Source organism: Pavona decussata, unplaced genomic scaffold (genome assembly GCF_977016875.1).
Source record: "Pavona decussata unplaced genomic scaffold, jaPavDecu1.1 SCAFFOLD_124, whole genome shotgun sequence".
In the NCBI taxonomy this organism is placed as follows: Eukaryota; Metazoa; Cnidaria; class Anthozoa; order Scleractinia; family Agariciidae; genus Pavona; species Pavona decussata.
The window spans coordinates 949,825-966,034 of NW_028145538.1; the positions used below are offsets into that span (position 1 = coordinate 949,825).

The 16,210-nt window shown below is 37.4% G+C and overlaps 1 long non-coding RNA gene across 2 annotated transcripts in view; it reads left to right on the forward strand.

Annotated features, from left to right (window-relative positions):
• The window catches only part of LOC146469355 (uncharacterized), a 192,036-nt gene that overhangs the window by 77,813 nt on the left and 98,013 nt on the right, over positions 1-16,210 (forward strand). The gene's annotated exons all lie outside the window — the stretch shown is intronic.

Genomic DNA, 16,210 nt, shown 5'->3' on the forward strand with positions numbered 1-16,210 from the left:
TGATCATCCCAATTATATTTACAGTTCAAAGTGATATATATACAATTACAACAAGGCAACAAGTTTCAATCAATTAATTTCCTCTTTATTTTCCCCCTTTTTTCGACACTTCGATCTTAAAACGATTGAGAGAAACCTGATGACGCTTCATTTAAATTCTAAAAGTTAATTTTAATTTCCACCTTAAGTTCCAAAGTTCATCCAGGAAGTTGAAACAAGAAATAAGATAATACCAAATATTGTCTGAAAAAAATATGGGTGTGAACTAGCATGAACGACAGCAACGATTAACGTTATGCTCAGTAGTTGTCGCTTGAATTGGTCTCACTTTAGGATCTCGTCCACAGACTCAAAAGTTAGAACCACCTTGTACAGCATAATAAACAGCACCACAGGAAAGTACTGTTCAGTAGCTTTCATTTGAACTTTAAAATTTCATCAATGGACTCAAAAACTAGAACCACCTTGAACAATCATTATGTTCGAGATTTTTGAGGGCCTTTCGTCACAAAAGGAGATCCACAAGATATTTGAACTTCTCATACACAGCTTAAGATTTAACAATACTTTGGTAGTGTAAAAAATACCATTATATCGAGATACTGAATTAACTTTTTATAAGCCCTAAACGGTAGCTTGAATTTGTTCCAACTTTCCAGCTTATTTAGCGAGACAACTCCCAAACGATTTCAACCATGACATTGTTCAAAAAATCTATTTGTAATAGGACGAAAGGCTTCCCTTGTGAAATTTGTGGTGTACTGATGCAAATTTATGCGTCAATATATTTTATTTGCGGTAATTTCGCAGTGCCGCAGCTCTCTTGAGAATAGCTGATCAAACAAACCCCCAGGAAAGTACTACTCAGTAGCTTTAATTTGAGGTCACACCGGCCTTAGGATTTCACCCACAGACTCAAACGCCAGAGCTGTACTACATTAGACGAGGTTTGCCGGTGGGAAGGAAAGTTTGAATAATACATACCTCAATCTGTAATTAACACGCTACACACCCTTCCGCTTTTATCTATTAGTATACAACGGTAATGTAGTGTAGTTAAAATAAAAACACAGCTATTTCAATGCCCCACGGCATTTAGATCGGAAGCCTTTTCCAGCCGCGCTCATTTTGTGTAGCGAACGGTGAAATTGCTGCGAGCGAAGAGATAATGGATTGGGAACTTTGCTTCTTTTCTCAATCCCCCACTCGGCCTTACAATCATATTTACCTCGGCAACGTCTTTTCTTTGTTGTCTAAAATCTCAACGTTCAGTAAAACAGGCTAATATTTCTAAACGTTTCTATATTATTGTTTCTATTATTGTATTCAGAAAGACACAGCGATGAACCTATTAATTATTGAACGCAAATTAATTACATCTGTGGTGAGCGACTAAACTTGTAAACGCCTAAGGTCTCGTTCGATCGACTTTCTTTATTCCGGAATTACAATAAGCGGAATAGCCTCTAGATTGCTTGAATTTTAAGGAAATATGGTAAAACGAATCTGCAAAAGTTTACTTGTACACGATATTCCTATCGCTCTCGTATTCCGGTAACTCCAAAAACCTCTTATCAAAGTATGTATTCTATTCCCGATATACGACCAATCGATTTCTACCGAAACGCCACGAGCTTACAAGCGCACTATAAAAGAACGTGACCATTTTAATACTGCATATAATTCAAATGGAAAATAAAACTGAGCTATTAATTACAGCTTACTAAAGCATAAAAGTGCTGGAGGGAGGATGATATGACTGAGTTTAAAATACAGGTTTGATATCTACTATTAGAAGAAGAAAAAAAAGTTTCTACGAACACAGACCATGCCGCATTGATATTAAAAAATGGCTTAACTTTTTTTGAGCCTATAGCTTGAAGTTTTCTAAATTGGCACGAAGTTTGGGCTGCACTGGTTTGTTGAAAGAGGTTTAAAATTCCTCATTTAGGCAGTTAAACGGATGCTGCTCTTCAAAGATGTAACGGTACCACAAGGAAATCTTTGGGTAACTTGTCAAGGAATAAATTTCGAGATGCTTATTGCCGGACATTTTAGCATTTGAGATCGCCGGCGTGCACCGGAAAAATATTTCAGGGCCAGACAAGTCAGTACAAAGGGTTGCTGAAATGACTTCCACTTCCTTAAAGAGGGAATGCCCGAGTTTGAATTAATAAACTAAACCGGCATGTGCCTCCCAAAGGGGCACAGTTTCTGAGCTGTTTTCGTTACAAATTTGACCATTTTGGACTAAAATAGTATATAGTTTGTTACTGCTTCGAAATAGGTCGGTGTAAGGTTCGGATGTTTCAAATGGCCTGACAGGAGGACAGTATGGGTCGATACCAGTTTTTCAGAACGATGCGATACGAAATTTTTGTGCGAGAAAATACTTACATATGCCTCACTGACAATAGAGTGTCCTCGAAAACAGCGCGGAATATTCACTCCATTTCTTGTTTAAATTGGTCACATATGCAGTATCGAAATATATCGAATCAACCGATAATTCTCGCGAATATGTATCGATACATTTGAGAGAAACCGAGGATCGATGATATGAAATACTTCGTATTCATACCTACCTACCCATGCATGTTATGATCTGAGATGCATTGCCTACTGATACGAAATGGGACATTCATTTTCGCTAGTTTGGTCTGATAAAAGGGAACGATGAGGTATAATAAAGTACGGTGTTTGAAAAATAACATAATAGGTATATATGACTGAAACTAGATTCAAGGGGGCCTGGTTTGCAAGTTAGAAGAATCAAATACAAGCTGTGCTTTGTTATTTTGTTGAGTATCTTTGATGCAACCAGGAAGCACTGTAATTTCTTTGGCTCAGGGTTTATGGAAATGAGATCGCCTGCGCATTTCATTGCAGTCCAGTTTTAGGATTTTCAAAAACAACAACAACAAAAACATATAATTGTATAGGAAGTCGCACTTAAAAATTTACAAAGTCATAGGAGCTATCTTCGACTTAATATTTGTTAGTTTCTAAATTTGGTGTACGGTGGGTTGGGATATGCATTGGTGAGCTCAGAAATACGCAGTTAATTACGAAAACAACCACCATACGCGCAAATGATTGTCCAACCATGCGGTTTAAAAACAAATTTCGATATTACTCTGTTGTGAGCCTTTGTATATTTTGTTAAGAACTATCAGGAACACGCCGAAGTATGGTAATGAGTGAAAAGTTATACACAAACGTCAATTTTTTCCATATCGCGTAACATGACGTCACATTGTGACGACATGTTTGTGCTGTATATTGGATGTGCAAATCCAGGATAAGTGACAACAAAGATGACAACAAAGAATTTATTACATTGCGCATGTCCCACACATAACATTCCAGTCCTAGCAGTATGCAGGATGTTTGTCCCACGAATGGCCTTAGCTCCCACGAGTCTCCTGTAGCTCAGTGGTAGAGCATCCAAACTAGTAATCGGAAGGTCTTAGGTTCGACTCCTGATAGGAGCACTCGGGTTTTTTTTTGTTTTCAAGTATGCCTGTGTCAGGTACTGAATAATTCATCATTCTCAACAAAGAACTTAGTCAGTTTGAAACCTGTGTGGGCGATCTCTGCACTAAAACGACAACAATAACAACTTAAACGAAGAGAATTAATGGCCTGTCCAAAACTGACAGGAGACAATCATGATCATGCTGGATATTGCAAATGTAAAGCGCTGCTGTCAGAATTTATTCTATAATATGTATTGGTATGTAAACTTTGTGAGTTCGTTGATGCATGTCATAGCTTTATAACTATTAAAATGTATGATTAACTAGCCTAAGTTTACTGAACTCTTAAATTTAGCAGTGGAAAACGGGTTTTTGTTATGTAAAAGCAAATAAACCCTGGGTAAAGTATTAGCAGTAATCGGCTTCCGAACAACTTGTATGCGTAAGTAATATTCAGTTGTGCATCATGAATTAAGAGCATTGAAGCGACACTAAAACATAAGCATTTGAAATGTTCATTCGTCTCCTCACCCCCTCCCCCCTCCCCGAGATTCGCAATGAATTGTGGTTCATACCCTGAGTCTGTGCCTGCATTCATTTCAAAGATTCATCTAGTATTGGCCCTTAAATGACGTTTCGGAAAAACAAATTTGTCAGGGCAAATTACAGCTTATATCTTAACCCTTCCTTGTAGGAATAAAGTCTTAATCACCTAGCTTCTCCACATCTGGAGCAAACAAAGTAGTGACTTGGCGCCGGGTGGTTCCTACTTTTGAGTTTGTGCTTAAAATCCTAAACATTGGCCATTCAAATGAAAGCTACTGAGGCGGTACTTTTCTGTGGTGTTGTTCATTATGCTGTACAAGATGGTGATGATGATTTTGAGTCTATATGGATGAAATCCTTAAGTGTGACCATTCAAATGAAAGCTGCTAAGCAGTTCTTTCCTGTGATACTGTTTACTGGTGCCATATTGGTCGATAAAGAGTTGGAATGTCTCAAATAACCTGAGTGAGGGGAAAGATAGCAAGGCTTTGCTTGAAATGGGCTATCTGCCTGCTCTAACAAAACTTATGCTTTTCTCGCTGGTTTGGCATAAGGTATACATTTTACCATGAGGACTGAAATCTTGTATTTTAAAAAAAGATATGTGCATAAATAATAAATATTGTTAAAAACTAGGTTAATTAACAATTATTCCACGAGCGCGCGTTGGATATGAGATGATAGATAGCCAACGAGGCGCGTAGCGCCGAGTTGACTATAATCATCTCTTATCCAACAAGCGCAAGTGGAATAATTGTTTTATTAAAAACAACCAAGAAATATTGCTAGATCTTACTGATTTCGCTGTGCAAGAACGACCAGAAGGCAATTTAATGGTCGCCATTTCTCGGCCATGGTATAATTGCTCATATACCATGGCCGCTAAGCCAATCAAATCCCTCGAATTGCATTATACAATGATGCAGTTTTTAATAATATGTGATATTCGCCATTATACCATGCCCGAGAATAGCAAGACCTAGCAACATTTCTTGGTTGTTTTTTAAAAAACAATTATTCCTCTTAAACTTGTTGGATTTGAGATGATTATAACCTATCTTAATTTCTTCTTTATAACTAGTTTTCCTTAGGTTTTTTATTAGTATAAGTTAATTTTTAATAATTTTTCTCATTGCCTGATAATTTTTTACCGTGAATAAATTTAACAAATTGACTTCAGTTTTTATGCGTCTGTTCGGTCTCTTTGATGGCTCCAAATGCTTCACTCGTTGGAATTTTCAATTCATGCCACATCGGTAACCAAGGGTTAAGGGTGCTTACTATTTACGCAAACCACCCGGATGGAAATTTTCGGCATAAATACGAAATGATTTAGCTCGTCTTAACAGAAGATGGATAACAGGAAAAATGTATGAACATCAGCTGTAAATCCCAAAAGGAGTAATAAAAACTTTGACCAGAACATCATAATTTCAGAAGTACTCCAAATGGAATGATGCGTACCATTTGATTTTCCAACTGGAATTTCCGGGTTTTCCATGTAAATGGTAAAGCACCCCAGTTGTTCGTGTTTTCGAATCAATAAACATGTTTTCGCAGTGTGAATTTGATTCAGACTGAATTTTTTGCAGCAAGTGAGAATTCTAACTTATGCAAACTGCGAACTTCAACCTTCAACTGTCAAACTGTCAATTTTTTAACCAATGACATTTTATTGACTGTGTAAGTAGCCAATCAGAAAGCGAGAAAAGTTATTGATAATGCTCGTGTCAATATGAATAAAATCCATGTTTACAGCTGTTTACTGTGTCTTTTCCCCTCATTTTAACCCGGCAATTAACCATTTTAGGGTTTTTGTTATTGTAAAAATATTTCTTAACAATTATTCGACGAGCGCGCGAAGATGATAGAACAACAACATCATAAACAACAAGAATAACTTTATTTATCCGCGGTAAAAAAAAAATCATCAGGCAATGAGAAAAATTATTAAAAATTAACTAATGCAGTAGACCCGCAAATTTACAAACAGATTTTTCTAAGAAAAGACGCGTTTTGTTATCTTCTGGAGTTGCGTTGGTGAAACACTTTTATATCTTTCGTCAAGGAGTCATGGAAATGTAATCGCTAGTGTATGTTTTAAACGTTATTGCAGCCCAAATTTCGGATTCACCCAAACATGCAACAACGACAACAACAACACTAAACTGTGCAAGAGTTCTAACTTAAAAATTGACGAAGTCTTGAAAGTTATTTTCGACTTAATATTCGTTAGTTTCTAAATTTGGTGTATAGTACGCTACTAGGTAAACATTTGTGAACTTTAGATAGACAATAATACGCAGCTAATTACGAACGGGTAAATGTTCAAGTATACAGTTGTGAGGTGTATATTTTGTTAAGAGTTACCAAGAAGTTGGCTAACGAGGGTGAAGATAGGTATGTACAAACGTCATATTTGCCATACCATCGGTGAATTGTCGCATGGTGACGTCATGTTATACATACTGCTGTATACTGGATGACCGACCAGCTGTTCAAGTCACTGTTGAAGCTAATCTGGGGTTAGCGGCGTCAAAGAATACAGTTTTAAAACTGACAGAATTGTCCTAACGAAGCGTTAGAAATTGGGCCGGCGTTCTTTCCTAAAAAGGAACAATTTGAAAGAAGAGGATCGATGATCTGTCCTCCATAACGAGAGAGTAGCAAATGATGATACTGTTTTCGAAATTCCTTCTATAAGAGGCGCTTCTTTGAAAGTTTACTGTACAATTTGTGTGAGCTCGTTGATGTGTTAAATAGCTTTGTGTTACATGTAATAAACTTACAATTAACAGCGTTAAAGTATGATTAAACTTAGATTTTCTAAAAATATATAAGCTGCCTGTAGCTTAAACGAAACTACGGAAACGGCATCACAAATAAAATAAACTGATGTGTTTTGCGATTAATTCATCAAACGACCTGACTGTCTCTCTTTACGTCAATGTTTCGAGCGCAAATTGAATCGGCTAATTTGCCTTATATTGGCTTTATACGCTGTTGCTATAAACCCGATAAACAACGTTGATAGTGTCGAATCGCAGCAAATATATTAGCCCTATTTTTTCTTGGAGTCAAATCTTGCGTTATATAACTTTATTCGTTCTATTTCCTTGTTTTTCTTCGAGATCGATGGTACTAATTCGTTTTGACCCTGTGGATGAAATCCTAAGGCGTGACCAGTGAATGGGAAGAGATATTGAGTACCACATTCCAGTGGTAGTGCTGAGTGTATGAAATTTTAATACGCGACCATCCAGTTGAAAGCTACTAAGCAATACTTAGATTTCGTGTCTTATTCCTAGGGAAGACATTTTTAAAAATTTGCTTTTGGTACAAGGTGACCCATAACATGAACTCAGTAAAATATTGACGTGTTTCGCTGTAATGTTATATAACAACAGTTACCGGTGGTTGAAGGATATCGGAATTTATTTTTAAACTTAATTTGGTGATTCATTTGCGTGTGTGGTGGTTATTTTCGTAATTTTCTGCATATTTTTGATCTAGTAATAAATTATCGCAATCAAAAATTAGCCTGTTCTCTATGGCAAATTTAGAAACTCCCAAATACTGAGTAGTCGCTGACCTTTTCAAAGTCACAATTTCCCCATAATAGCGAGTTGTTGTTTAATTTTGAAATTGAGCTGGGAGAATCAGATTTTAAATTGATCTATTTGTTACAAGGCATTCCTGAGGGGAAACTGTTTTCAGACTTCAACAAGAAACATACCGAAAATGTGCTGTCCTTTCCCGTTTTTATGTAAAGTGAAAAAAGTGTAAATTTGAGAAATTTTCACTTGCGGTATTTGAAAAAAATTATGTTCCCAAAGTGAATAGCTTTGAACTGAAAAAAAGTATATGTCGACAGCTCTTTATTTCAATGGTAGTACATCCACGATTCAAAAAGTCAGAAACACATGAGATTCGTGACCAGGAGCAAATGACTCTTGGCAAGATTGATAGCTTAATGCAAGGAGAAAGTAACACTGAGTCAGAAGAGTTCTTTAAACTCGCTGCAATTCAGTGCAAGGCTGATTTTTCTCCAATTAACTCGAACATCAGCATCGCAATTCTCATAACATAATTTTTCGTTTGCTTGTCCGCAGTCTGGTGGCGAAAAAGTATAAACATTTACCCATCTTCATGGTTCTCTTTCATTCAAAGCGAACCGTATGAATATATAGGATGGTTCGATTTAGCACTAGGACGCGCCAGGAATGCATCATCACGATGATCGGTGCGAGAAGCTCAAAAATCACGCGGGAATCAAACATGAAGTGTTTGATTTTATCGAAAAGGCACTCGACAGATGACAGGACTGAATCACGAGGAATTGAGGGCCATTATCAGGGAGAGATGTTTAAGGATCAGTGTACTTGGATCATGGTACAACCAACAATAAGGACTTGATAAAAATTGTAAATACCTGAGAAATTTTTAAAATAAACAAATAAATAAAAAAAAAAGGTTTTCATTGTGAAACAGTTTCAACCGAAAGCAAGGAGATCAACGATCGAAAAAGGAGGGACTGGTTGATAGTAATGGGATTGGATACTAAAATAACAATACAACAGGCTTGGCAGGCTTACCGTGTTGATGTTATATGCGATTCAGTTATAGGTTTCTTCGTGTTAAAATGCTTGCTACACGAGAGAATTTTATTCACAGATATAAACAGTTGAGCCTCTTTAGTAATACACAGCACCACAGAAATGCAACACTCAATGGCTTTCTGATTTGAATCACTCCTATTTAGAATTTCAAACGCTGACATATTGAAAAGTTTGAACTACCAGAGTACACACCAAATAGTGATCTACTGTTCCAATTATGAACTGACAGAATAGTCCTAACGAAGCGTTAGAAACTGGGCAGGCGTTCTTTCCTAAAAACGAATAATTTGAAAGAAGAGGATCGATGATCTGTCCTCCATAACGAGAGAGTAGCAAATGATGATCTTTAAATAAATAATTAATTCACCGTTTTCGAAATTCCTTCTATAGGAGGCTGAAGAGGCGCTGCTTTGAAAGTTTACTGTACAATTTGTGTGAGCTCGTTGATGTGTTAAATAGCTTTGTGTCAATAAACTTACAATTAACAACGTTACAGTATGATTAAACTTAGATTTCCTAAAAATAAATAAGTTGCCTGTAGCTTAAACGAAACTACGGAAACGGTATCACAAACAAAATAAACTGATCTGTTTTGCGATTAATTCATCAAACGCATTGACTGTCTCTTTACGTCAATTTTTCGAGCGCAAATGGAATCGGCTAATTTGCCTTATATTGGCTTTATACCCTGTTGCTATAAACCCGATAAACAACGTTGATAGTGTCGAATCGCAGCAAATATATTAGCCCTATTTTTTCTTGGAGTCAAATCTTGCGTTATGTAACTTTATTCGTTCTATTTCCTTGTTTTCTTCGAGATCGATGGTACTAATTCGTTTTGACCCTGTGGATGAAATCCTAAGGCGTGACCAGTGAATGGGAAGAGATATTGAGTACCACATTCCAGTGGTAGTGCTGAGTGTATGAAATTTTAATACGCGACCATCCAGTTGAAAGCTACTAAGCAATACTTAGATTTCGTGTCTTATTCCTAGGGAAGACATTTTTAAAAATTTGCTTTTGGTACAAGGTGACCCATAACATGAACTCAGTAAAGTATGACGTGTTTCGCTGTAATGTTATATAACAACAGTTACCGGTGGTTGAAGGATATCGGAATTTATTTTTAAACTTAAACTTGGTGATTCATTTGCGTGTGTGGTGGTTATTTTCGTAATTCTCTGCATATTTTTGATCTAGTAATAAATTATCGCAATGAAAAATTAGCCCGTACTCTACGGCAAATTTAGAAACTCCCAAATACTGAGTAGTCGCTAACCCTTTTCAAAGTCACGATTTCTCCATAATAGCGAGTTGTTGTTTAATTTGAAATTGCGCTGGGAGAACCGGATTTTAAATTGATCTATTTGTGAAAGTTACTCATTGTTTTGAACGGATACTCATAAAGTAAAAAAAAGGTATTCCTGAGGTGAAACTGTTTTCAGACTTCAACAAGAAACATACCGAAAATATGCTGTCCTATCGCGTTCTTATGTAAAGTGAAAAAAGTGTAAATTTGAGATATTTTCACTTGTGGTATTCGGAGAAAAAGTCTGTTCCCAAAGCGAATAGCTTTGAAAAAAAGTATATGTCGACAGCTCTTTATTTCAATGGCAGTACATTATTTTGTCCACGATTCAAAAGTCAGACACACGTAGGCTTCGTGACCAGGAGCAAATGACCGTTGGCAAGATTGAGAGCTTAATGCAAGGAGAAAGTAACACTGAGTCAGAAGAGTTCTTTAAACTCGCCGCAATTCAGTGCAAGGCTGATTTTTCTCCAATTAACTCGAACATCAGCATCGCAATTCTCATTACATAATTTTTCGTTTGCTTGTCCGCAATCTGGTGTCGAACCAGTATAAAAATTTACCCTACTTCATGGTTCTCTTTCATTCAAAACGAACCGTATGAATATATAGGATGGTTCGATTTAGCACTAGGGCGCGCCAGCAATGCATCATCACGATGATCGGTGTAAGAAGCTCAAAAATATACGGAAATCTAACATGAGGGGTTTGATTTTGTAGAAAAGGCACTTGACAGATGACAGGACTGAATCACGAGGAATAGAGGGCCATTATCAGGAACAGATCTTTAAGGATCAGTGTACTTGGATCATGGTACAACCAACAATAAGGACTTGATAAAAAATTGTAAATACCTGAGAAAATTTTAAAATAAATGAATATAATTATAAATTAAAATAAGGACTTGATTGTTAAACAGTTCTCAACCGTCAGCAAGGATCAACCATCGGAAAAGGTGGCACTGGTGGATAGTAATGGGATACTAAAATAATGATACAAACAGGCTTGGCAAGCTTACCGTGTTGATGTTATATGCCTTTCGGTTATAGGTTCCTTCGTGTTAAAATGCTTGCTACACGAGAGAATTTTATTCACAGATATAAAAAGTTGAGCCTCTTTAGTAATACACAGCACCACAGAAATGCAACACTCAATAGCTTTTATTTGAATAGTTCCTATTTAGAATTTCAAACACATACTCAAAAGTTTGAACTACCAGAGTACACAACAAATAGTGATCGACTGTTCCAATTATGAAGTAGTTCGCTGTTTAAGTCTTGGATCCAAGACGAAAGGGTTAAGATATACGGTATTATTTTCCCTTACAAATGCGTTTATCTCGAGTGTGGTTTAAGGGCTAATATAATATATATTACATAGTCACGAAACCTTTGGTTCTACGAATCGCGGTAACCAAAGTGACAGTCGCCCCGTGTAGCAAATTTTACAATAGCTAAACAAGATCAGTTTTCGTTACTTTGATGTTTCACTGTTCCTTGAAATCTGTCCCTCTCGCCGATGTCTTTGCAATTGCATTTGTGCACTGTTAGTGGATATTTGTGGGATCTTTTAATGCAGACATGCATGCACAGACCCAAAATATAAACCACACTACATTGTTGTGCAAGGGGAGATGAGTTGACAGTTTAAAAAATAGTTGACTACCTATCGAAGACTATTTTTGTAGTAGTTTGCCAAACTACTACAAAAAAGTCTTAAATCTGTGCGGCTGCTAAAAGAATTACTTTGTATTTAAAAAAAGAAGAAGAAGAAGAAGAAGAAGAAGAAGAAGAAGAAGAAGAAGAAGAAGAAGAAGAAGAAGAAGAAGAGGATCAATTGCAAGGAAAGAATGGCAATTGATGATGAAACTTTTGCAAATCATCATGATTGCTTGTACAAGAGGTTTACTGTGAAATTTGCGTGAGTTCGTTCAAATGTGGATAGCTTGATGTTAATTTCTAAATAATGAATAAGTTGCCTGTAACTAGAGGTGTTAAACGCCGCAGTTTTAAAATAAAAACAGGCGATAGCAATGTTGAATGACGTTTCGATGCAGTGACTCCAAGTTATCACTTCAGTTCAAATTCCTGTATTAAAGTCCGATTATGTGGGTTAGTTATACAGTATAAAACGTGCGAAAGTTTAGTTGCATGTGATTGAAAATACAATGTGACATTCAGTTTGCGTTTCTTGTCTTTGATGAAGAGCATTTCGTAGATTGGACAATCCAGCTTTCCACAGCATTTCTTTAGAATGGTAAATTGCTCGCGCTGATCATTAAGGTATGTCCCGGCAGTAAATGTTTCCCAATAGCAGAATGCTTATGTTCATCAATGCGCTGAGAAAGGCGTCAGCATGTGTTTCCCACATAATCTCCATCACACAGATCGCATCATGTTGATTAATGAGAGGGTTGTCACCAAAACACATTGGAGAAAGATCTGAAACATCTTGATTCAGTTGATTCGGTGGTTCGTAAACGTCTCCCTAAACAGATCGCCGATTCAGTCTGCCAGAAAGGCTCTAGATTAGCACATCTCTATGGCCTGCCCCAGACGCAAAAAGCAGCCGGTGATGCGACCAATTGCAATCTTATCTACCACGGAGACATACAACTACGGCTCTCTCGAAATGGCCTTACGAGAAACTGAAACCCCTGTAGGTCAACAAATACACAATCTCTGATCAAATCCTAGCAGTATGCAGGATGTTTTTCCCTTAAACCTAGTGTAATGGCCTTAGCTCCCACGAGTCTCCTGTAGCTCAGTGTTAGAGCATCCGAAATAGTAATCGGAAGATCTTAGAATAGGAGCACTCGGATTTGCTTTCTTCCGAGTATAGCTGTACCACTCACTGAATAATACATCATTCTCACTCAATCTCTGATGGGTTCCATCTCGCTGAAGAGATCCAGGAAGTGCAATTAAATGAGCATGATATTTTGGTATCATATGATGTATCTGCGCTCTTCCCGAACGTTTCCCCCAAGGAAACCATCCAGATTCTTGCTAACACACCAATACCCTTAACATCAGCCAATGATGATGATCAGTTAATGATGCTCGCGCTGATCATTAATGTATGTCCCGGCAGTAAATGTTTCCCAATAGCAGAATGCTTATGTTCATCAATGCGCTGAGAAAGGCGTCAGCGTGTGTTTCCCACATAATCTCCATCACACAGATCGCATCATGTTGATCAATGAGAGGGTTGTCACCAAAACACATTGGAGAAAGAACTGAAACATCTTGATTCAGTTGATTCGGTGGTTCGTAAACGTCTCCCTAAACAGATCGCCGATTCAGTCTGCCAGAAAGGCTCTAGATTAGCACATCTCTATGGCCTGCCCCAGACGCAAAAAGCAGCCGGCGATGCGACCAATCCTATCTACCATCGAGACATACAACTACGGCTCTCTCGAAATGGCCTTACGAGAAACTGAAACCCCTGTAGGTCAACAAATACACAATCTCTGATCAAACCCTAGCAGTATGCAGGATGTTTTTCCCTTAAACCTAGTGTAATGGCCTTAGCTCCCACGAGTCTCCTGTAGCTCAGTGGTAGAGCATCCGAAATAGTAATCGGAAGATCTTAGAATAGGAGCACTCGGATTTGCTTTCTTCCGAGTATAGCTGTACCACTCACTGAATAATACATCATTCTCACTCAATCTCTGATGGGTTCCATCTCGCTGAAGAGATCCAGGAAATGCAATTAAATGAGAATGATATTTTGGTATCAAATGATGTATCTGCGCTCTTCCCGAACGTTTCCCCCAAGGAAACCATCCAGATTCTTGCTAACACACCAATACCCCTAACAACAGCCAAAATGATCTCGTTGAGCTTTTGAGAGTGGCTACCAAACATTAACTGTTCCGGCAACCTCTAGGAACAAATTGATGGTGTAGCGAATGGCGTCACCTCTAGGCACACTCATGGCAAACACATTTATTGTGTTTTATCGAGGAGAAGCTAGAAGGTGAGAATAAATTACCCTCTCTTTACAAGAGATACGTAGATGACACCTTAGCCGCGGTACAGGACATTCCAACTGCTGCAGTTTTCCTAACAAAGTTAAACGAAGCCCACCATCAAGCAGCTTTACGAATCAAACAGTAAACAACAACAAACCAGCTGTCATCAGAATGGAACTCGTAAAGATGGGCAGTCAACTAAAACTTCGTGTTTTGACAAAGGTCTCCACCCGACCATTATCAAAGCCACGTTGACAGCAGATACAAACGATCCCTTCTTATGACAATGCTAAATCGTGCCCATCGCCTCTCCTCCTCATCAGATCTATTCACTGAAGAATCACTGAATGCGACTACCTGAAAAATCTTCTTGAAACTTATGTACCCAGAGAAGCTCATTAAGTCCACCATATCAAAGTTCATTGAATCCGAAGACCAAGAGAAAGTTCGTGATGTTCAATTGAATACGCCTGTTCCTATTATTATACGTTCAAAGAGCAATGATCAGCCGATGTTGTCAATCATGCAGATGATTGATGATCAGCGCGAACAATTTACGGTTCTAAAAAAATACGGTGGAAAGCTAGATTATGTAATCTATGAAATGCTTTTCATCAAAGGCAAGAAACCCAAACGCTTTTCACTATATAACTAACCCTCATAATCGGACTTACACAACTTTGAAAATGGTGACATGGAGTCATCGAAACGGCATTCAACATTGCTACCGCTTGTTATTATTTTAAATTGTTTATCGAAAACCTCCGTTATTAACGCTTTTTCACAAGAAGAACAAATCAATCTCGAGTCATTGTAAGTCCCGCATCTGCAATAATCGGTTTCTCAGAAACCGAAGTAAAAAAGAAGCTAAGGTGAGAGTTCAGAGCCAGTCAAGTATCTCGGCGTTGTGTTCATAAGAATACGACATTGGATGAGCAAATCGAATCGTTAATTGCTAAAGAGAATCAAACCAAGGATTGGCAAAATTGAGATGTGTCAAAAATCTATTGCTATTACAAGCACGAATTACATTATATGACCCTTTGATAAGTCCCATGTTCGACAATGCTGACGATATTTCGGATGACAAGGACAATACCACACCTACTGGATGATTCACAAATCATCTTAATTTACCTGGCTACGTTTCGTTACCGATGTGCTGAAAACACTAGCTCGACTGGTCAACTTTGACCCAGTGTCGCTTTGTAAACAGATGTATACTCGGCTTTACAGTATATCCATGGAATTGTACATAATAATTTGAATAGTTTTAAGGAGCACAGACATTCACAGTAATAATACTAAGAGAAAGAACTATTTTCGTCTTCCTCTTGTTAGACGGAAGTACGGAAAGCATAGACTTTATTTGTACCAAGGTATTCCGGAGAAATGGAACTTCTCAGGAAGCAAGTTTAGAACAAGTCGTTGTAAAACAAGAAATCAATTCTTCTTTTTAATACCCTTAGTCTGTCAATTGTAAGTTTTAAAGTATTGGTAATTTCTAAATTAGTGTTTTTACAATTTTTTTATTATCATTTTTTTTAACTTAAGAGTGAGCACTGAATAACACTTTTGTGATATGGGCTCTAAGAATAAAGATTCTTGTGTTGTTAATGTTGTTGTTATTATTATAATTCATTTTCCACCCCGGAACTGAAATACTCCGTATTGCTGGGACAAGTGCGGAGTTCAAGTAATAAATAGCATAAGACATGTGCGGTTCCAAGCATGAACATTTTTCTCCATTTGATGGATCTTGAAGTCTCCAGGCATTAAGCCTTTATTAATCAAACTTAATGCCCCGATCACGACTGGAATTGTTGATGTCTCCATGCTCCACATTTTACCAATCCTAATTCCAAGGTGTTTGTACTTTGATAATTTTTCCACTTCCTTCACTGAGGGGGTCCTACCGGATGGAATCATCGATGAGGAGGCATTCATTTTTTCTGTAGTCCGCCTTTATCAGGTTTCAGTTATCATAATATCAGGTTTCAGTTATCACAATATCATCACCATCATCATTATCATCATCATGGTCATCATTACTATTTAATATTGTTATTTGACTTGACAAGTCACGTATACTACTGCACTGAATTGCAAAGAAGGTGGCAAGAGGGACAGATTTCAAGAGAAATTGTAACAGTTCATTTAGCTAAGTCATTTTGGAGAACCGAAAGTTTCGTGACTATGTAATATGCGTGATATTAGCTGTTAAAACGACACTCCACATAAATAAATTAAATTTGTCTCAGCAAATTAACCTTATATCTTA